Here is a 22,283-nt window from a genome sequence, read left to right on the forward strand (position 1 = left end):
TCTTCTTGTCTAATACATCTCGAGCTGAAGAATCTCTCACGAGGACGCCCGTTGATGAGAATCAAAAACGAAACTAAAGATAGGCACCCACGAATCCATTTTCTCCATCTAGCGTCGAAACCTTTTTTTTCCAAGACAAAGTCTAGAAAATTCCATTCAATACGATCGTAAGCCTTCTCGAAGTCGAGTTTAAGAAGGGCTCCTGATTTCCCTGTACGGCTATACTCTTATACCACCTCGTTAGCGATCAGGATTAAATCTGTGATTTGATGGTCTTGCACGAACGCACCTTGGGCTTGGGAGATGGTTTCTTCCATGACAGATTTCAAGCGTTCCGTGAGAACTTTGGCAATAATCTTGTATAGACTTGAGACCAAACTGATAGGTCTAAAGTCTGAGACCTTTGTGGAGTTTACTTTTTTAGGAATAAGACAAATGTAAGTCTCATTTGAAATATTATTAATAATCCCATTGTTCCAAAAATCCCAAAAAATCTGCAGTAAATCTTATCTAATCATCTCCCAAAAATCCTGGAAGAAACCCATTGAAAAACCGTCCGGCCCCGGAGACTTGTCGCGCTCACAAGCAAAAATCGCTGATTTAATTTCTAACTCTTCAAACTCCCTAGACAGCCCCCCAGCACTGTCTAAAGAGATAGGGTCCCAACCAATGTCATCCCAGCTGGTTTCCTCAAGAGGCTCTGACAAATACAACTTCTTGAAAAAGCCATTGATCTCACTTACAATCTCATTTTCTCTAACGGTCACCGATCCATCATCCCTTTCAATTTTCCATATGCCGTTTTTGGCTTTACGAGCCGACATAAGGGAGTGAAAGAGTTTGGAATTACATCGCCATCCTTAGCCCAACTCATCTTAGACTCGAGCCTAGTCGAGCGCTCATCCTCTTCAAGAATAATGTTAAGCCGATTCTTAAGAGCTATCCTCTGCAAACGAGCCTCGTCATTCCAAAACAAACTCCCTTCCAGCCTGTCAAACCTTCCAAGCTCGAGAAAGATACGACTTTTTTCCCCTTCTCTTTTTTCTTTTTCTTCCAACGCCCACTCTCTGATTTTTTCCTTTATCAACTTAAGTTTATGCATAAACGAGTATCCCTCTTTACCTTGAACAGAAGTCTCTGCCTAAATCTTTTTGACAAAAAGCTTAAAATCTGAATTGGCCAGCCAAGCATTATCGAAGCGGAAAGGACCCGGGCCCCATTTGATCTGATCGGTATTTAAAGAAATAGGAGAGTGATCTGAAACCCCCGGGGAAGAGCTTCCTGTCTGTTAAACGGAAAACAGACTCTCCACCCTTCTTTGAAAAGGAAACGGTCTAGCCGAGCACACATCTGAGAGTTCGACCAGGTATAAATACCGTTCAAAAGGGGCGGATCGAAAAGTTCAAGCTCTGCGATGAACTCGTTGAAAAGGCGCATGCTTTTTCTAGCTCTCGTTGCTGGATTTCTCTCCGCCTGAGACCTAGCAACATTAAAATCTCCCTCGATACACCAATTCTCGCCACAAAGAGCTCCAAGCCCTGCAAGCTCATCCCAGAATTCCCGTCTACCTTCAACTCGGCAAGGCCCGTACACACATGAGAACCACCAAGAGGAATTATCCTTAACAATCTCGATCGAGACTGAAAAATCTCGCACAATGTTGTCCACCACCTTGACACGTCTCGTATCCCAAACCACCAAAATACCTCCACCAGTCCCCAAAGAAGGAAGAAGGATCTGTTGTCGGTCGTTTTCGGAAAACCCGAGACGCCTAGAAGGCACGTCGCTCAAAGGGCCGATGGTCAAGCCGGAGGTCCTGAGGAGCGGCAAATCTTCAAGCCCCCGCCCAAACTCTTGACTTCTCGAGTCGAGCTTCGCTCCTCGAGTCGAGCCTTGAGTCAATCTCCTCGAGTCGAGCTTCGCTCCTCGAGTCGAGCCTTGAATTGTTCCTCGAGTCGAGCCTCGAGTCATTCTCGAGTCGAGCCTCGAGTCATTCTCGAGTCACTCCTCGAGTCAAGTCGCTAGTCGCTCTCGTCGAGTTGAGCCTTGCTCCTCGAACCGAGTCACTCTCATAAAGTGAAAATCTTCATATTTCACGTGGAAAGAATGATATTCGAAGGCCCGCAAGAACCCGGCAAGATGAGCCGTTCATCGCGCACACAACACGCTACGCCGGCCGGCCGTGCAGCAGACGGCGCGCCGCGCCAGACAGGCGCGCGCCGCGCGCTCCATGCGCCGTGCCCGGTGATCCTCGCGCCGCGCCCGGTGACCCGCGCGCCGCGCCCCCTGCGCTGCGCGCCGCGCGCCGCGCGTTGTGCGTCGTGCGCCTCCACTTGATGGCATGCGCGTTCCTAGTCCCACATGGACGAAAAAGGGACCTTCTAAGGCTCCCAAACACCTATATAAACCCCCTCCCATTGAGGGGAAAGCCATCCCATTGAATCCTATTCAATACACAAAAATTCTCTTCATCTCCTATCGACACGCTCGATTTCTTACTCGCCTCTGCTTCTCTGGATGCCATATTTGGCCTGAAGCAGACTCTCTTCTCCCTCCCTCGTTCTCAAAGGTTCCGAAGCACTCACGGGGACTTCCCGGACGTCGCTCCCTTTGACCGAACGTTCTCCGGTGCTCAAGCACGCCCCTAGGGTTCTCGACTAGAGTTCCCCTCGCGCGTGTAACACGCTAGACGCGTACGCGATCTCCGAAGTTCTGAGACGCTGCCGAGGACTCCTCGCGCCCCGTCTCCTTCGTCGAGCACGCCTCTCCACCAAGGCCCCGCGCCTCATACTGCGTCCTACACGCATGAACTACGTTCTGACCTGATCCCACGCACGGGTACGTAGGCAGCCGACAACCAAGGCACGGTCACTCTTCCTCCTCACCCCCTACCTCTCCCGAGAGGCGGGTTGATCGGAGAAAACCCTAGCTCGACACTATTGGGTTCCCAGTCTTGGCCCGGGTGCGATCACTTGGTCCGGCCTTGGATCGAACCGCCCGAGGTTTTAAATAGTTGTTCATTATCGTGCGACAACATTTTGGCGCTAGAAGGAGGGGACTTCCCGACCTATTCAGCCCGAAATCCCTTCTATTCATCTTCTTCTTTTCTTCTGCGAACTCATCCTTCTCGAACTTGAGAAACGATGAATAGCCAACCACCCGTACGTTCTGAGGGCGTGAACAACCTCGAAAACGTCGCTAGGACCAAGAAATACTTCTTGCGCTCCCGAGCGCATGGTGATGAAGAGTCGCTCCACGAAGAGAGCTCGACCCACTCACCATCTCCATCTCCTGATAGCAGGGACAACCGCATCGTGGAGTTAGAGGAGAGTATCCGCCGACTGAAGGCGAGGAACGCAAGGTACCACAGCGAACTGGCTGCGAAGCAACCTATGCGTGACACGACGATCCCCAACGGGGATCCTGAGAACCTCAACGAGGAAAGCCGCGACCCTGATTATGAGGGTACTGGTGAGTCGGAGGATATCGAGACTTCTCTCACGAAGGACGGGGAACTCCCCGCCGTGTTTGAAGCCGGTCCGTCGAATCCATTACCCCGAACAGGCGATGCGCCGGCAGCTTCTCAAGAGGGGAATTCCCGACGTTCGGCTCTCGACCGACTAGGTCCGAGGGAGAATGTTGCGGAAAGTCAGGGCGCGCGGAGAGCGCACCGCCGCAAGCAAAGCCGGCGCCTCCGTACGGCCAGCCCTGATCTTAGGGACCACCTCACTGCTCAACGCATTGGGCGGGGCAATGATCTGAGAGAGCGACTAAGCTCTAGACCCAATATCCCGCTGGCAGCCCCAACTAACGGGAACCGCCGCGCAGGACAGGGGTCTAACGAGAGGCTGCAGGTGACTCCTCCCGATCAAGGGGTTACTCCAACGACCGGTCTCGATGTGGTCACTATGATCCACAACCTTCAAAATGAGGTACGAGATCTCCGAGAATACGGAATAGGTGGAAGTGCCTACGGAGTCGTTGAGGAGAACTCATCGCCTTTCACTACTCAGATACTGGCTGAGGTTTGTACGGGGAATTTCAAGCTCCCGAACCTCGCTCCCTATGATGGGAAAGCAGTGTTGGAATCGATCTAGGGTTTGAGAAAATAATTAACGCTTCGGTAAGCGGCGGAATTTTAAAAATTTTCTTTTACAAGTAAAACAGTTTTTACTAACCTAGACAAGTGCAAGTACATGTAATTAAAAACCAATATGAGCTAGAAGTTTACTAACCTTTCTTGAAGCTTGAACTTTGAAGAAGCTTTTGGAAAGTTCGCAACGCTCGTCTCCCCTCGCAGCACGTCTCTCTTCCTTTCCTCGGCACCTCGAGCAACCACGAAAGTTTCTATCACTAAATCACTCGAAAAGAAGGAATCAGTGAGTGGGCACTTTTAAATGCTACGACTTAAGAACGAGTCTCAAAGTCGCAGAGCTAAACACTAGGTCGAGTGAGGACCTAGGTGCCAAGACAAGAAAAAATCGAAAATAAACTAGAAAGAGAGAGAGAGGAGTTCGGCCACAATGTCTAGAGAGAGAGTCTCTCAATCTCTAACTTATGTTGAATGAATAGAATGAGAGGAATGAGTGTCCTATTTATAGGAGAAGGGTTGGCCTTGGAAAGAAGTAGTTTCCTCTTATTTTCCAAGCCTTTATGAGCAATCTTTATTGCCCATTCCCATCCAAGTCACACGGCCAACATGTGCCCTAATGACACCTTGGATTTGTTTCCTCTTTTATTCCTTGCTCTCTCTAAGCTTGTTTGGCCGAAATCCCATGTGCATCTACATGCAAATTTGTTTCCTCTTTTTCTTTTGGCAAGTATCTAAATACATTTATGCACAAAATAAACTCTCTTTCCTTGGGTATTATGGGTGCCTATTCTCATCTAGAATGAGCTTCTAGAAGCTTCTTCATTTGTTCATAACAACATAAGAAAAGCCCATTAAGAATTTTCAATAAAATTCTTATGAAATGAAATTAATTCACAAGGCCCAATGATCAAGTCATGGCCGAGTGACATTAAGTCATCAAATGAACTTGTCAAAAAATTTATTGACATTCATTTCATCCTTTGTCTCAAAAGAAAAAAATACGCTTTTGACTATTTTCGTTCTTGTTTTGACTTAGCTTCCAGTTTAACTATTCCTATCGATGTGATTCGTGATAGTGACCTCATGGACCCAAATGAACAAAGCTTTAGCTAAGCACTTGGACTAAAAAGTTCACAAACCTTTTCCAAGTTTAGCTTAATGCCAACTGACTCCACTAAAGAGCTGACACTGAAAATCTCTCGGTTCAAATGAATTTATTTTCTACTCAAGAATTCGACCTAATTATGATTAGCGGATCCACTGAATATTATCTATGTTTACCCTTCATGAATGTCATCAGCTAGTCGGGATTTACTAAATTACCATTTTACCCTTCTAGCTGTTATTTCCTCAACTCCTTTGTCGCTTGTGAATAAGTTAGAAACAATGTATTGACGAGGAGCTAACAAGTCACATTGTTTCATCCAAAAAGAGTCAGGACTCAATTTGGACACTAGCCAGTTCATTTATTCACACTCCAAGGAACAAAGCATGAGGTGACATACATTGCATTTCAGCAATCTTGTACATGAATTCCATATCTATGAGAACTTCACAAAGTTACTCATGACAGACTCACAACTTAGTACTTCACCAATAGGCCTTGTTCGGAATCACATAGTGAGTCCGAACTTTGACTTTCTCAAATGAGAATACTAAAGTGTGAAATGGCATGTCTCATTTCAGGATTAAGGTAAGCATGATGCAATTCATACATAGTGACTTCGAGACATAAGAGGTTAAATGGTTTGTTCTTATATTGTCTCTAGAAGTGCACTGGTCAATTCAGTATCTTCGGAAGATACCTAGAAGAATTATAGAGTCCCCAACTCTCAATGCCTCATAACCAGACATCATAGATTCTTCTAACAATCGTACTGAGGTCAATAGTCCTTTGACCCTAAGATTGCGAATATATCGTTTTAAGCAAACTACGAAGAGTTTGTTCATGCAAATCTACATTTGTCTCTTCGTAAGTTGTTAAGTTTGTTTATGGACTAAAAGACTAAGGTTTTATCATAAAGCTTCAAACAAAGAAAGAATGAATGAACGTTTCAACTTTATTAATGAATGAATAGGCAATTACAAGCAAGAGTCTTCGTAAGACTATATGACATCAAATGTACATAAATAGACACTACTACTCTTCTTGTGGGCACCATTGACAACAAACTCCCACTTGACTCAAAGAAGATGTGAGTAGTCCTACATGCCTAATCCCTCTCGAAGTTGGTCGAAGACCATGTTCGCTAGGGCCTTGGTGAATCGATCTGCCAGAGATCTACTTCACCTCCACGTCTCCGCGTTGCGCGATCTCTCGAATCAAATGGTATTTCCTCTCAATATGCTTAGAGCTCTTATGGCTTCTAGGTTCCTTTGAGTTAGCGACAGCCCCACTATTATCACAATAAAGGGTTATGGGCTCGTCGACATTTGGAACAACTTCCAAATACTTAAGGAATTTTCTAAGCCATACAGCCTCTTTGGATGCTTCACAAGCAGCCACATATTCTGCTTCCATTGTGGAGTCAGCAATGCAAGATTGCTTAATACTCCTCCACACAACAGCTCCACCATTAAGGATGAACACAGATCCCGAAGTGGATTTCCTGGAATCCTTATCCGCTTGAAAATCGGAGTCGGTATATCCCGTCATAGTCAGGTCAGTACCTGAGTATGTAAGCATCAAGTTCCTAGTTCTTCGAAGATACTTAAGAACATGCTTAACAGCAATCCAGTGCTCGGGTCCAGGGTTGGATTGGAAACGGCTAACTACGCCAACGGTGAAACAGATGTCAGGTCTAGTGCAAAGCATAACATACATGAGGCTTCCTACGGCAGAGGCGTAAGGAATCTTCCTCATGTCTTCAATCTCTTGTGCAGTCTTGGGAGACTGGTCCTTAGAGAGTGAAACTCCATGCCTAAAAGGTGTTTGACCCCTCTTGCAGTCTTGCATCGAGAAGCGATCCATCACCTTATCAATATAAGATGCTTGAGAGAGCGACAGGGTCCGGTTTTTCCTATCTCGAAAGATTTGGATTCCCAGAATGTACGCGGCTTCTCCTAGATCCTTCATATCGAATTGCTTTGCTAGCCAGACCTTAACCTCAGATAACTTACCCACGTCATTACCAATGAGTAGTATATCATCGACATATAGTACTAGAAACACAACTTTGCCTTCGTGTATTAACTTGTAAACACAAGGCTCATCTATTGACTGTTCAAAGCCGAAGCTCTTTACAGTTTCATCGAATCTAGTATTCCATGACCTAGATGCTTGCTTTAGTCCATAAATGGATTTAAGCAACTCACAAACCTTGGTCTCTTGACCTTTATCCACGAAACCGTCTGGTTGAGCCATGTAAATGCGCTCGTCAAGATTGCCATTCAGAAAGGCTGTCTTGACATCCATTTGCCAGATCTCATAGTCGAGAGCAGCAGCTATAGATAGGAGTATGCGGATGGATTTAAGCATCGCGACTGGCGAGAAGGTTTCTTCATAGTCAATCCCTTCTTGTTGGGTGTTGTCGGCCCATCTAGGGCCGACGAGGACAAAGGCATTTCCTCGACCCTCGTGGCTGGTACGAGGTCTCGAACGATGAGGCCCTGACCCAACCAGGGGCCGGCCCAAACCGAGGGCCAAGTCAAATGCCCATGCAGCCGGCCCAAGGTTTGCCTCTGCCAATGGCCGGCCCAAGGTTTGCCTCGGCCATTGGCCGGCCCAAGGCTTGCCTCGGCCATTGGCCGGCCCTAAGGCTTGCCTCGGCCGTTGGCCGGCCCAAGGCTTGCCTCGGCCATTGGCCGGCCCTAAGGCTTGCCTCGGCCAATGGCCGGCCCAAGGCTTGCCTCGGCCATTGGCCGGCCCTAAGGTTTGCCTCGGCCAATGGCCGGCCCAAGGTTTGCCTCGGCCATTGGCCGGCCCAAGGCTTGCCTCGGCCATTGGCCGGCCCAAGGCTTGCCTCGGCCATTGGCCGGCCCTAAGGCTTGCCCCGGCCGTTGGCCGGCCCAAGGCTTGCCTCGGCCATTGGCCGGCCCTAAGGCTTGCCTCGGCCGTTGGCCGGCCCAAGGCTTGCCTCGGCCATTGGCCGGCCCTAAGGCTTGCCTCGGCCAATGGCCGGCCCAAGGCTTGCCTCGGCCATTGGCCGGCCCAAGGCTTGCCTCGGCCATTGGCCGGCTCAAGGCTTGCCTCGGCCAATGGCCGGCTCTAGAGCATTGCCTCGGCCTATGGCCGGCTCTAGAGCCTTGCCTCGGCCATTGGCCGGCTCTAGAGCCTTGCCTCGGCCAATGGCCGGCTCTAGAGCCTTCCCTCGGCCATTGGCCGGCTCTAGAGTCTTGCCTCGGCCAATGGCCGGCTCTAGAGCCTTCCCTCGGCCATTGGCCGACCCAAACTTGTTCACTCGGCCAAGGGGTCTTCAAACCACCCCTTGGCTGCCTATAAATATAGGGGCCGCTCCCCTAGTCCAGGTAATCCATTCTTGAGTACTGAAACGCTGCCGAACTCATACCTCGCTCGTTTCTCTCAAGCTTTGGCCTCTAAACACCCCTAAAACCTCTATACTCCACCTCAATCACACTAATGTTGAGCGTCGGAGAGGTAAACAGGGGCACCCCCCCTGTTTCCCCTTTGTAGTTCACAATCTCTTGTTTGCTTTTCAAGTATCGAGACGAGGTGAGCTTCACCCACAGCTAAGGGACGACTTGGGATACCAAGTCCGACACGCTCGAGTCAAGACGAGACCACTTGGTCCGGCCTTGGGTCTAACCGTCTTTGGCTCCTAAATAGTTGTCCGAAAAACAGCGACAACATTTTGGCGCTAGAAGGAGGGGACCACCGACCTTGGCACGCTCTCGCTTCCATTCCACATTTTCACCACTTCTACGACTCTCGAGAGATGAGTCACCTACCCACTACCTCCGCGGGTACCCGAGCGACGAGCTCGAGGTACGGTCTCCGACTCCTCGCACACCGTCTTGAAGGGCAACCTCGCGATAGCGAGAGCCAGCCCCAAGACCCGGTGAACGACCCCGAGGCCGAGCTCCGAGAGGACACGGCCCGGCGGCTCGCGGAGCTCCTCGACCGTCCTGGCGTTGATGGCTCCCTCATCGCCGATCTCCTCGGCTACGACGTCGAGGATCGATCTGCTCAGGATTACTCCGACCCCGAATACGTGGAGGAGTCGAGGACCAACGAGGCCACCCCTAGCCTCGCTCAAGCACGACCCGAGAGGGCCAATGGCGCGTTGGCCGATCCTTTGTACCCGGCGCGACAACAGGCACGGTCACAGTCCCGGGGACTTGCCCCCTCGGTTTCAAGAGGTGGCCGGACACGGCCCCTCACCGAGGAGAGAGCGACTCTGGTCGACGATGGAGCCGATAGCCGAAGCGCTCGCCGGACGGCCCGACCAAGGGCGACCTCGCCTTGTCACGCACCAAGCGTGGACCTCCGAGAGCGTTTGACGGCGCAGAGAAACTCCCGAGGGGAGGATCTCCGCCAAAGGCTAAATTCTCGAAGGGACGTGCTCCCCGCCGCAACTCTCGGCCGGTCTCAGGCCAATGTCGTGGACCAAGCATCCAACTAACGCCAACCGGTGACTCCCGTGGCCCCGACGGTCGGCCCTGCTAACGGGCTTGACATGGTCACAATGATCCAGAGCCTCCAAAACCAAATCATCGAGATGAGGGTGTCGGGGAGGCAAAGATCATATGGAGGGATCGAGGAATCATACTCTCCCTTCGCCGCACAAGTCCTCGCGCAGCCTTGCGTGGGGAACTTCAAATTGCCGTCCATCCCTCCCTATGATGGACGGACTGACCCGAACTTCCACATCCAACACTACGAGACGTGGATGACAATGCAAGGACAGTCGGATGCGACCCTCTGTCAAGCCTTCAGCCTAACCCTCACAGGGTCGGGCTTTGAGTGGTTCCGGAGTTTGAGGCCTGGAAGCATCCCGTCCTTCCGGGCCTTGCGAGAGGCTTTCCTCGCTCGCTTTGCCACGTTTGTGGCACAAAAGAAGTCAAAGACCCACCTCCTCTCCATTCGACAAGGGAGAGATGAGACATTGAGACAATATCTCGCTCGCTTCACTGAGGAGTCTCACAAAGTCGAGGGCTTCGACGACAAGGACGCCATCACAGCGATCACCGATGGAGTTCGCACGGGCGACTTCCTCAAGTCCATTGTCGGGCAAGTCCCACGAGACATGGCGGAGCTGATGGCGAGAGCCCGCACACATATGGGAATCGAGGACTATCTCGATGGCCGCGATGGCCGAAAGTCAGGAGGACAAGGTAGTCGCCACCGCGAAGAACAGGATGAAGATCGTCCCGACCCTCAGAGGAAGAGGAGCAAGGGAGGCCGGGCCCCTAACGGTCGCCCCCTCTCCGGTCCAAGATCGTCGCACGTTGATAGCTTCCGAGCGTCATCAACGTACACCCCACTGAACACTCCGCAAGAGCAGATCCTAGCTCTGCACCGCGACAAGCTAGGAAGTCCGGCTCCTCGTGCGAAGGATCCCGCGAAGAGGGATCGGAACAAGTTCTGTGAGTACCACCAGGATCACGGGCATCTGACGTCCGAGTGCTATCATCTCAGGCGTCAGATCGAGGCCCTGATTCAAGACGGGAAATTAAAAGAATATGTCCTGAGAACGGTCGGGACGGCCGCGGTGCACGAAGGCCGTCCACGGCAAGGAAGGAAGGGTCCAGCGACGGTGACTGTCACGGACCAGGCAGCGATTGAAGAACCGGAGAGCTCACAGCTGCATGTCGTGGGCTCGATCATGGGTGGCCCGGAGTTTGGGGACTCGTCCACGCAAAGGAAGAAGTACGTGCGCGAGGTTTCCCGAGGAAAAGTTGCGCACTACATCAACCATACGTACGAGGCTCCCCCTCCGGCCCCGTTCGAGTCCATGTTCTTCACCAGCCAAGAGGCGACACGAGTTCTCCACCCGCACAATGACGCAATAGTCGTCTCGGCCCCGGTCGCCAACAATCTAGTCCGAAGAATCCTGATTGATAACGGCAGCTCGGCCGACATCGTCTTCAAATCAGCGTTGGACAGGATGAAGCTGGCCGGACTGAAACCGACCCCAATCTCGACCCCACTCTTCGGCTTCTCCGGGGAGAGGGTCATGACAGAGGGCACTATCGACCTCCCGGTCACCTTCGGGACTCCGGGGGGGCTCGAGGTCACCCGCATCGTGTCCTTCCTAGTGGTGAACCAGCCCTCAGCGTACAACATCATCATCGGCCGCCCGACTCTCAACCGATTGAAGGCTATAACGTCTACCTATCACCTGATGATGAAGTTCCCGACTGAAAAGGGGATCGCCATCATGTTGGGAGACCAGTCGATGGCGAGGATGTGCTACATCCAAGGCTCGGACGGGAAAGGGAAGGAAAAGATGGTGAGCGCCATCCTCTAGCTCGGTCAAGCTACAGAAGTTGGCACTGCAGCGGAAGCCCGTCCCCATTTCTCATTATGTCATTTTATTTCCGGTTTTAAGACAATCTCGAATTTCAATAAGGCCAATGGCCCAGGGATGTAATTTTTTACTATTTTTGCATGATAATTGTATCACATTTCACCTCGAAGTCTTTATCTTGCTGCATTATAATTTCTAGTCTCCTCTACGAGTACACGAGAAACTCGGGGGGCTAATGGGAAACAATGCTCGATGAAACTAGAGTTCGCTCGCTCAACAAAAAAAAAAAAAAATACAACGAAGACGTGCAAATCGATTATGCCTTCGTTGGCGAATCGAGAACATAAGACACGCACAATACAACGAAGACGTGCAAATCGATTATGCCTTCATTGGCGAATCGAGAACATAAGACGCGCGCAATACAACAAAGACGTGCAAATCGATTATGCCTTCGTTGGCGAATCGAGAACATAAGACGCGCACAATACAACGAAGACGTGCAAATCGATTATGCCTTCGTTGGCGAATCGAGAACATAAGACGCGCACAATACAACGAAGACGTGCAAATCGATTATTCCTTCGTTGGCGAATCGAGAACATAAGACGCGCACAATACAACGAAGACGTGCTAATCGATTATGCCTTCGTTGGCGAATCGAGAACATAAGACGCGCACAATACAACGAAGACGTGCAAATCGATTATGCCTTCGTTGGCGAATCGAGAACATAAGACGGGCACAATACAACAAAGACGTGCAAATCGATTATGCCTTCGTTGGCAAATCGAGAACATAAGACGCGCGCAATACAACAAAGACGTGCAAATCGATTATGCCTTCGTTGGCGAATCGAGAACATAAGACGCGCACAATACAACGAAGACGTGCAAATCGTTTATGCCTTCGTTGGCGAATCGAGAACATAAGACGCGCACAATACAACGAAGACGTGCAAATCGATTATGCCTTCGTTGGCGAATCGAGAACATAAGACGCGCACAATACAACGAAGACGTGCAAATCGATTATTCCTTCGTTGGCGAATCGAGAACATAAGACGCGCACAATACAACGAAGACGTGCTAATCGATTATGCCTTCGTTGGCAAATCGAGAAAATAAGACGCGCACAAGCCAACGAAGACGTGCTAATCGATTATGCCTTCGTTGGCAAGTCGAGAAAATAAGACACGCACAATACGAAAAAGACGTGCAAATCGATTATGCCTTCATGGGCAAGTCGAGAAAACAAGACACGCACAACACAATAAAGCCGCGCTAATCGATCACGCCCTCACTGGTAGATCGAGAAAATAAGCCGCGCATGATCAACCCGAAACAATAAGTCGTCCCTCGCGACGCCCAAAGGCCATTCCTCATGACGCAAACCCAAGAGTGTTCATCCCACATCCGTATAAAAGCATAGATTTTGAGTTTCCACTCGATCTACGCTCGACCGGAAACTCGGGGGGCTAATGTTGTCGGCCCATCTAGGGCCGACGAGGACAAAGGCATTTCCTCGACCCTCGTGGCTGGTACGAGGTCTCGAACGATGAGGCCCTGACCCAACCAGGGGCCGGCCCTAACCGAGGGCCAAGTCAAATGCCCATGCAGCCGGCCCAAGGTTTGCCTCGGCCAATGGCCGGCCCAAGGTTTGCCTCGGCCATTGGCCGGCCCAAGGCTTGCCTCGGCCATTGGCCGGCCCAAGGCTTGCCTCGGCCATTGGCCGGCCCTAAGGCTTGCCTCGGCCGTTGGCCGGCCCTAGGCTTGCCTCGGCCATTGGCCGGCCCTAAGGCTTGCCTCGGCCAATGGCCGGCCCAAGGCTTGCCTCGGCCATTGGCCGGCCCAAGGCTTGCCTCGGCCAATGGCTGGCCCAAGGTTTGCCTCGGCCATTGGCCGGCCCAAGGCTTGCCTCGGCCATTGGCCGGCCCAAGGCTTGCCTCGGCCATTGGCCGGCCCTAAGGCTTGCCTCGGCCGTTGGACGGCCCAAGGCTTGCCTCAGCCATTGGCCGGCCCTAAGGCTTGCCTCGGCCAATGGTCGGCCCAAGGCTTGCCTCGGCCATTGGCCGGCCCTAAGGCTTGCCTCGGCCAATGGCCGCCCCAAGGCTTGCCTCGGCCATTGGCCGGCCCAAGGCTTGCCTCGGCCATTGGCCGGCTCAAGGCTTGCCTCGGCCATTGGCCGGCTCTAGAGCATTGCCTCGGCCAATGGCCGGCTCTAGAGCCTTGCCTCGGCCATTGGCAGGCTCTAGAGCCTTGCCTCGGCCAATGGCCGGCTCTGGAGCCTTCCCTCGGCCATTGGCCGGCTCTAGAGTCTTGCCTCGGCCAATGGTCGGCTCTAGAGCCTTCCCTCGGCCAATGGCCGGCTCTAGAGCCTTCCCTCGGCCATTGGCCGACCCAAACTTGTTCACTCGGCCAAGGGGTCTTCAAACCACCCCTTGGCTGCCTATAAATATAGGGGCCGCTCCCCTAGTCCAGGTAATCCATTCTTGAGTACTGAAACGCTGCCGAAATCATACCTCGCTCGTTTCTCTCAAGCTTTGGCCTCTAAACACCCCTAAAACCTCTATACTCCACCTCAATCACACTAATGTTGAGCGTCGGAGAGGTAAACAGGGGCACCCCCCCTGTTTCCCCTTTGTAGTTCACAATCTCTTGTTTGCTTTTCAGGTATCGAGACGAGTTGAGCTTCACCCACAGCTAAGGGACGACTTGGGATACCAAGTCCGACACGCTCGAGTCAAGACGAGACCACTTGGTCCGGCCTTGGGTCTAACCGTCTTTGGCTCCTAAATAGTTGTCCGAAAAACAGCGACAACATTGGGTATAACCCTTCGCCACAAGTCGTGCTTTGAACGTCTCGACGTTCCCATCAGGACCCCTTTTCTTCTTATATATCCACTTACACCCTACGGGTTTAATCCCTTCAGGAAGGTCTACTAGTTTCCAAACATTGTTGACATACATCGAGTGCATTTCAACTTTCATGGCGTCAAGCCAAAGGTTTGATTCAGAATAAGCCATCGCTTGGCTATAGGAAACAGGGTCATCCATGTCAGAGACGGCTACAAGAGAGTCTCCATAAGACATGTACCTGTCAGGCTTTTGAGTAGCCCTCCCACTACGTCTAAGTACTACTTGACGAGATTCTGATGAGTTAGGTTGTGTTTCAGTTGGGGTAAAAATAGTTCTTACATATGAGGTAGAAGCTTCCTCACCCAACTTTTCTTCAAGCACAATTTTGCGTCTAGGTTTCCCATCCTTCATAAAGTCCTCCTCGAGGAAACGAGCATTCGTGCTAACGAAAGTCTTATCGTCCTCGGGACTATAGAAAATGAAACCTTTAGTTTCCTTTGGATATCCCACAAACAGGCACAATTCTGACCTACTAGCCAACTTGCTAGTCTTTTGCCTTAGCACATGTGCAGGGCAACCCCAAATTCGGATGTGGCCCAAACTTACTTTACGGCCAGTCCATCTTTCATAAGGAGTACCAGGAAACGTTTTAGACGGAACTTGGTTCAGAATGTAAGCGGCTGTTTCGAGGGCATATCCCCAAAAGGAAAGCGGGAGTGATGAGTAACTCATCATCGATCTAACCATCTCCATAACAGTTCGGTTTCTTCTCTCTGACACTCCGTTTTGTTGAGGTGTGCCAGGTGCGGTAAGCTGAGAAGCGATACCTTCTTCTTTAAGAAAGTCATCGAACTCTCCAGACATATACTCACCACCTCGATCAGATCGAAGGGTTTTGATCACTTTGCCAGTTTGCTTTTCCACTAAATCCCTAAAGACCTTAAATACGTTAAAGGTCTCGGATTTGTGTTTGAGCAAATAGACAAACCCATATCGTGAGTAATCATCAGTGAAGGTAACGAAGTATTCGTATCCTCCACGTGCCTGTTGGCTGAGCGAACCACATACATCAGAATGTATTAGTTCCAGCAACTCAGTGGCTCTTCGACCTTTATCAGAGAAAGGTCGCTTAGTCATTTTTCCTTCTATGCAGGATTCACAAGTAGGTAGTGAACCTATTGCAGAGGCTTGGAGTGGACCATCCCTCATAAGTCTCTTAATCCTTTCTAGACTGATATGACCAAGTTTTAAGTGCCATAGGTGTGTTGATTTTGTTAGATCGGAGGATTCAGAAAGTTTGATCCTCTTTGGCTCCCTACTTAGATCATTATCTATTTCGGTGTCTAAAAGAGAAGGTTGAGTGGGATAGATGTAGAAAAGAGCATTCTTCATACATGCATCAGTGACAAAAGAATTATCAGGAAACGAAATACGAATTCCATTCTTAATGAACTTTAAACAATAATCTTGCTCACGAAGACGAGCAACGGATATTAAGTTCTTCCCAAAGGTAGGAACAAAATAAACATTATTCAAGTTTAAAGTGCGGTCTTAAAAAGACAGCGTCACGGATCCCACAGCCTTTGCAGACACCAGGCTCCCATCACCCCATTTGAAACAGAACTCGCCTTCCTCTAAGCTTTTGGTTTTCTTGAAACCATTCAAGGAACAACAAATATGGTTAGTAGCAACGGAGTCAATAATCCACGATGATACATTATCAGCTACTAAGCATGCTTCGGTAACTAGTACAATACTATGTTCCTTTGCTTTGAGATAGGCGGGACAGTTCTTTTTATCGGCCTTGTAAGGTCTCTTCACAGTTCCAGAGGAGGAGGCTTTGTGCTCAGTAGCATGTGCCTCTCCTTGATTCCTTTTTCTCTTAGTGAAACCTACAGCAGTGTGAAGTTCCTCCATAAGCTTGGTAACAGTGTACTCTAGCTTGTTAATGGAGTAGTTCATCTTGAAGGTATCAAGAGATGCGGGGAGAGTTTCTAAGATCACATCTATGACATTCTTCCCATCAATCTCAGATCCTAGGATTTCCATTTTACTCAGATGACTAATGATCAATATCATAAAGTCTCCAACAGGAGTCCTAGCCTGCATATGACAGTTCATAAACTGTCGGACTGCTTGTAGCCCTGTTTGACGCCTTTGCCCTCCAAACATCTCAAGGAGATTGTAGAGCATGTCAGCGGCAGTCTCGAAGTCACGATGTTGCTCTTTCAGCATATTGTTCATAGATGCCAAGATATAGCACCTCACAATCTCATCGGATCGAAGCTAGGCCGCTAAGGCGTCATTGTCCTCTTGATTTGAGTCATCATTCGTCAGAGGAGGACATGGGGTGGTGAGTACCCATTTGTGCTTGTTAACGGTAGGTATTATGTCGAGGTTACGTTTCGAGTCTATGTAGTTTTCGTTTTCGAGTTTGTTCGAGGAAAGAATGAAAGAGAGAGAGTTGGGAGACATATTGCCTATAAAAGTTGAAACAAGTTCATGATTAGTCTTTGGTTTAGGATTTAAGTTTGTTTAAGACTTTATAAAATCCAAAGGTGTTATGAACGAAATGACACTTTACTCCTTCGAGGGAAGGCCGCAACGAGTCTCCTTTCATAAGTAAATGACTCATCATTAATGCATAGCCAAGATGTCAATACATCAATTTTGACTAGCCACCTTGTAAATTGGTTTGATCACTCACATCCTTTCGCAGGGCCTCGAGGGAGGATTACTAGGGATTGAGTCTAAGTGTGTAACCAACCACTTAGTCCAAAAGATTGACTTTGAAAAACAATCCGCCGAGGGGAGGTCTTGTCATCATCGTCTCACTCTCGGACGTAGCTCATTGAGCAATGATCAGAGCAAAGCGCCCTTGAGTACTCTCATTTAAGAGAGGGCCACGAGGGTGACTCTTAGTCCGGCGACACTTGCACTTTTCATTAGTGTTGGGGATCGTGGGTCACAAACAACAAGTATAACCCTCCCACTTAGTTTTGGGAGTTGGTTCATCGACTCTTTTAAGTTCGGAAACAAATTTCCTAGTTAGAGAGCGACAGAGCGGACAACTAGAAGAGAATCCTAGATCGACATGTTCAGAGTAGTATTAGTGCATAAAGGCACAAGGTACATACTCGATCTTTTCCTATTTTCTATTTCGGGAAAGTGCATGAGGGAAGTGTGAACTTCAACTCACTCGAACACTTGAAAGTTTGAGATTACACATCTTTTTATTTTTCGGCTTGTCTACAAGGAGACCTCCCACTCAAATTTTCAAGAGCATATAGATTTTGAACAAATGTGATATAGATATAGTTTTGAAAACATTTTGAAAATTTATTTGATTTGGATGACAAAATATTTTCAAGTTTGAAAGTGAAAACAGTTTTTCAAAATTCAAACTAGTTTTGTAAAAATTCAATTTCAATTAAACTTTCAAAAATCAAAACATTTTAATCTTACACATCATGTTTATAATCATATGAAAAGCATTTTTTCTCAAGAAAATTTTCTCATTAGAGTTCTATAACTCATGGTAGTGGGGTTTGAAAATCCGGATTTCTAAAAAACTGGAGTTTCAGACAGCCGCGCACCTCGGAGTAAAATCGCCATATCTGGTGGCTCCGACGTCCTTTTGAGCCGAAACCGGTGGCATTGGACAGAGGACAGACAGAGCTTTAATTTTATTCAAGAATAATTAAATTTAGATTTCTGAGCAGAGAGTTATACCACTTTTAATGCGGGTTTACTCCAGCTCGAAGAAAAAGAAATAAATTAAAGCTTGGTCCTTTTTAAGTGCGAAAAAGAATCGAGTGTAACGGAACGTTTTAAGATGTTGTTTAAAGCTTTTATTTGTGTTTTATTAGCAGGGTAATAACACAGAATAAAAGAAATAACAACATGCATAAAACGATTCAAGTAAAAATAAGAAACTAGCAAGATATCAAAACTAGTCACAAAATTTTACTCGAAATTTCTCAAACCTTTAAAACACGTTTTTCAATATAAAAAATTAAAAACTTTTAGAACTGATTCTAATGTGTTTTAAAAACATCCCAAAATCATAGAAAATTAACATGCTTTTTAACTTAAAGACATGAGCAATAAATTAAAAAAAAAATCTAAGATTACAATTCTAACTTGTCACAAAATTAGTAAACTTTCGAAAACGATTTTCAAGCTCATAATTTAAAAAAAATGTACATGCTAATCTTTGACCATAGCTATGATACCATTTGTTGGATTCGATCTAGGGTTTGAGAAAATAATTAACGCTTCGGTAAGCGGCGGAATTTTAAAAATTTTCTTTTACAAGTAAAACATTTTTTACTAACCTAGACAAGTGCAAGTACATGTAATTAAAAACCAATATGAGCTAGAAGTTTACTAACCTTTCTTGAAGCTTGAACTTTGAAGAAGCTTTTGGAAAGTTCGCAACGCTCGTCTCCCCTCGCAGCACGTCTCTCTTCCTTTCCTCGGCACCTCGAGCAACCACGAAAGTTTCTATCACTATATCACTCGAAAAGAAGGAATCAGTGAGTGGGCACTTTTAAACGCTACGACTTAAGAACGAGTCTCAAAGTCGCAGAGCTAAACACTAGGTCGAGTGAGGACCTAGGTGCCAAGACAAGAAAAAATCGAAAATAAACTAGAAAGAGAGAGAGAGGAGTTCGGCCACAATGTCTAGAGAGAGAGTCTCTCAATCTCTAACTTATGTTGAATGAATAGAATGAGAGGAATGAGGGTCCTATTTATAGGAGAAGGGTTGGCCTTGGAAAGAAGTAGTTTCCTCTTATTTTCCAAGCCTTTATGAGCAATCTTTATTGCCCATTCCCATCCAAGTCACACGGCCAACATGTGCCCTAATGACACCTTGGATTTGTTTCCTCTTTTATTCCTTGCTCTCTCTAAGCTTGTTTGGCCGAAATCCCATGTGCATCTACATGCAAATTTGTTTCCTCTTTTTCTTTTGGCAAGTATCTAAATACATTTATGCACAAAATAAACTCTCTTTCCTTGGGTATTATGGGCGCCTATTCTCATCTAGAAGGAGCTTCTAGAAGCTTCTTCATTTGTTCATAACAACATAAGAAAAGCCCATTAAGAATTTTCAATAAAATTCTTATGAAATGAAATTAATTCACAAGGCCCAATGATCAAGTCATGGCCGAGTGACATTAAGTCATCAAATGAACTTGTCAAAAAATTTATTGACATTCATTTCATCCTTTGTCTCAAAAGACAAAAATACCCTTTTGACTATTTTCGTTCTTGTTTTGACTTAGCTTCCAGTTTAACTATTCCTATCGATGTGATTCGTGACAGTGACCTCATGGACCCAAATGAACAAAGATTTAGCTAAACACTTGGACTCAAAAGTTCACAAACCTTTTCCAAGTTTAGCTTAATGCCAACTGACTCCACTAAAGAGCTGACACTGAAAATCTCTCGGTTCAAATGAATTTATTTTCTACTCAAGAATTCGACCTAATTATGATGAGCGGATCCACTGAATATTATCTATGTTTACCCTTCATGAATGTCATCAGCTAGTCGAGATTTACTAAATTACCATTTTACCCTTCTAGCTGTTATTTCCTCAACTCCTTTGTCGCTTGTGAATAAGTTAGAAACAATGTATTGACGAGGAGCTAACAAGTCACATTGTTTCATCCAAAAAGAGTCAGGACTCAATTTGGACACTGGCCAGTTCATTTATTCACACTCCAAGGAACAAAGCATGAGGTGACATACATTGCATTTCAGCAATCTTGTACATGAATTCCATATCTATGAGAACTTCACAAAGTTACTCATGACAGACTCACAACTTAGTACTTCACCAATAGGCCTTGTTCGGAATCACATAGTGAGTCCGAACTTTGACTTTCTCAAATGAGAATACTAAGGTGTGAAATGGCATGTCTCATTTCAGGATTAAGGTAAGCATGATGCAATTCATACATAGTGACTTCGAGACATAAGAGGTTAAATGGTTTGTTCTTATATTGTCTCTAGAAGTGCACTGGTCAATTCAGTATCTTCGAAAGATACCTAGAAGAATTATAGAGTCCCCAACTCTCAATGCCTCATAACCAGACATCATAGATTCTGCTAACAATCGTACTGAGGTCAATAGTCCTTTGACCCTAAGATTGCGAATATATCGTTTTAAGCAAACTACGAAGAGTTTGTTCATGCAAATCTACATTTGTCTCTTCGTAAGTTGTTAAGTTTGTTTATGGACTAAAAGACTAAGGTTTTATCATAAAGCTTCGAACAAAGAAAGAATGAATGAACGTTTCAACTTTATTAATGAATGAATAGGCAATTACAAGCAAGAGTCTTCGTAAGACTATATGACATCAAATGTACATAAATAGACACTACTACTCTTCTTTTGGGCACCATTGACAACAAGCAGATCCTGCTTACCACATCCAGCACTATGAAACCTGGATGACGATGCAAGGTGTTTCTCCTGGTGCCATGTGCCAAGCTTTTAGTTTGACCCTCGCCGGACCCGGCTTTGAGTGGTTCAAAAACTTAAGGCCATGAAGCATCCACTCGTTCAAAGACCTGAAGGACATGTTCCTAGCACGGTTCGCTACGTCTATGGTCCAAAAGAAGACCAAGATGTACCTGTGGTCAATCAGGCAGGAGAGTGGCGAGTCTCTTAGACGATACCTCGCCCGATTCACTGAAGAGTCAAACAAGGTCGACCGCTTTGACGACAGTGACGCAATTGCCGCTATCATAGAAGGCTTGCGCACAAGTGACTTCCTCAAGTCTGTCGTCGGCCTTGTCCCTTCCACCATGGCCGAGTTAATGACTCGAGCTAAGACCTTCATGGGAGTTGAAGACTACCTCGACGGCCGCAAGAGCACTAATCAAAGCTCTCGCCGCCGAGAAGAACCTAGCCGCGAGCAGAACGAACCTCGTAAAAGGCGAAACAAGGGGAACCAGGTTCCTAGCAACCAACCCCATGTACCTCAGAAACCGCGACTTGCGGAAAATTTCAAAGGGTACTCGTCATTTACGCCGCTGAACACAGCGCCAGAAAGGATCTTGGCTCTGGCACGTGAAAAGTTCACGCCCCCGGCTCCAATGAAGAAGGATCTCGCAACTCGCGATCGATCCAGGTATTGTGAGTTCCATCGGGAATACGGTCATTTGACCTCGGAATGCTACAACCTCAAAAGGCAAATCGAGGCTTTGATCCAACGGGGTGAGCTGAAGGAGTTCGTGTTGCGCATGATTGGCGCTGCGGGCCCCACCGCGAACAGACAACAGTCTGGTCAAGGAGGAGGAACAGCCGCTTCTGCCGACCGAACCACGGCTACTGCCAATGCCAACCCACAACTCCACGTGGTAACCACCATACTGGGAGGTCCACAAGATGGAGATTCGGCCCGAAAACGGAAGAAATTCCTTAGGGCCGTGTCTCAGGAAGACGCTGCTATGCACGTCAACTTCACATATGAAGAACCTCCGTCCGTGCCTCACGAGACGATGTATTTCACCAATGAAGAGGCCAAGCGAGTTGTGCATCCGCACAATGACGCGATCGTGCTCAAAGTCCAAGTGGCCAATAACTTGGTGAAAAGGGTTCTCATCGATAATGGCAGCGCTGCTGACATAATTTTCAAGTCCACCCTAGAGCGCATGAAGCTCGGGGGGCTGCGCCCGACTCCGACCCAAACACCATTGTTTGGGTTCACTGGGGAAAAGGTCATGACCGAGGGCATTATCGACCTGCCGGTCACCTTTGGGACCCGTGGAGGGATCGAGGCCGTTCACATGGTCCCATTCCTAGTGGTCGATCAGGAGTCGCCTTACAACTTAATCATCGGGCGACCCACGTTGAACCGGCTAAGGGCAATCACTTCCACGTATCAC

This window comes from Urtica dioica, chromosome 7 (genome assembly GCF_054948205.1).
Source record: "Urtica dioica subsp. dioica isolate 48M chromosome 7, U.dioica_male_clone48M_v1_H2, whole genome shotgun sequence".
Lineage (NCBI taxonomy): Eukaryota > Viridiplantae > Streptophyta > Magnoliopsida > Rosales > Urticaceae > Urtica > Urtica dioica.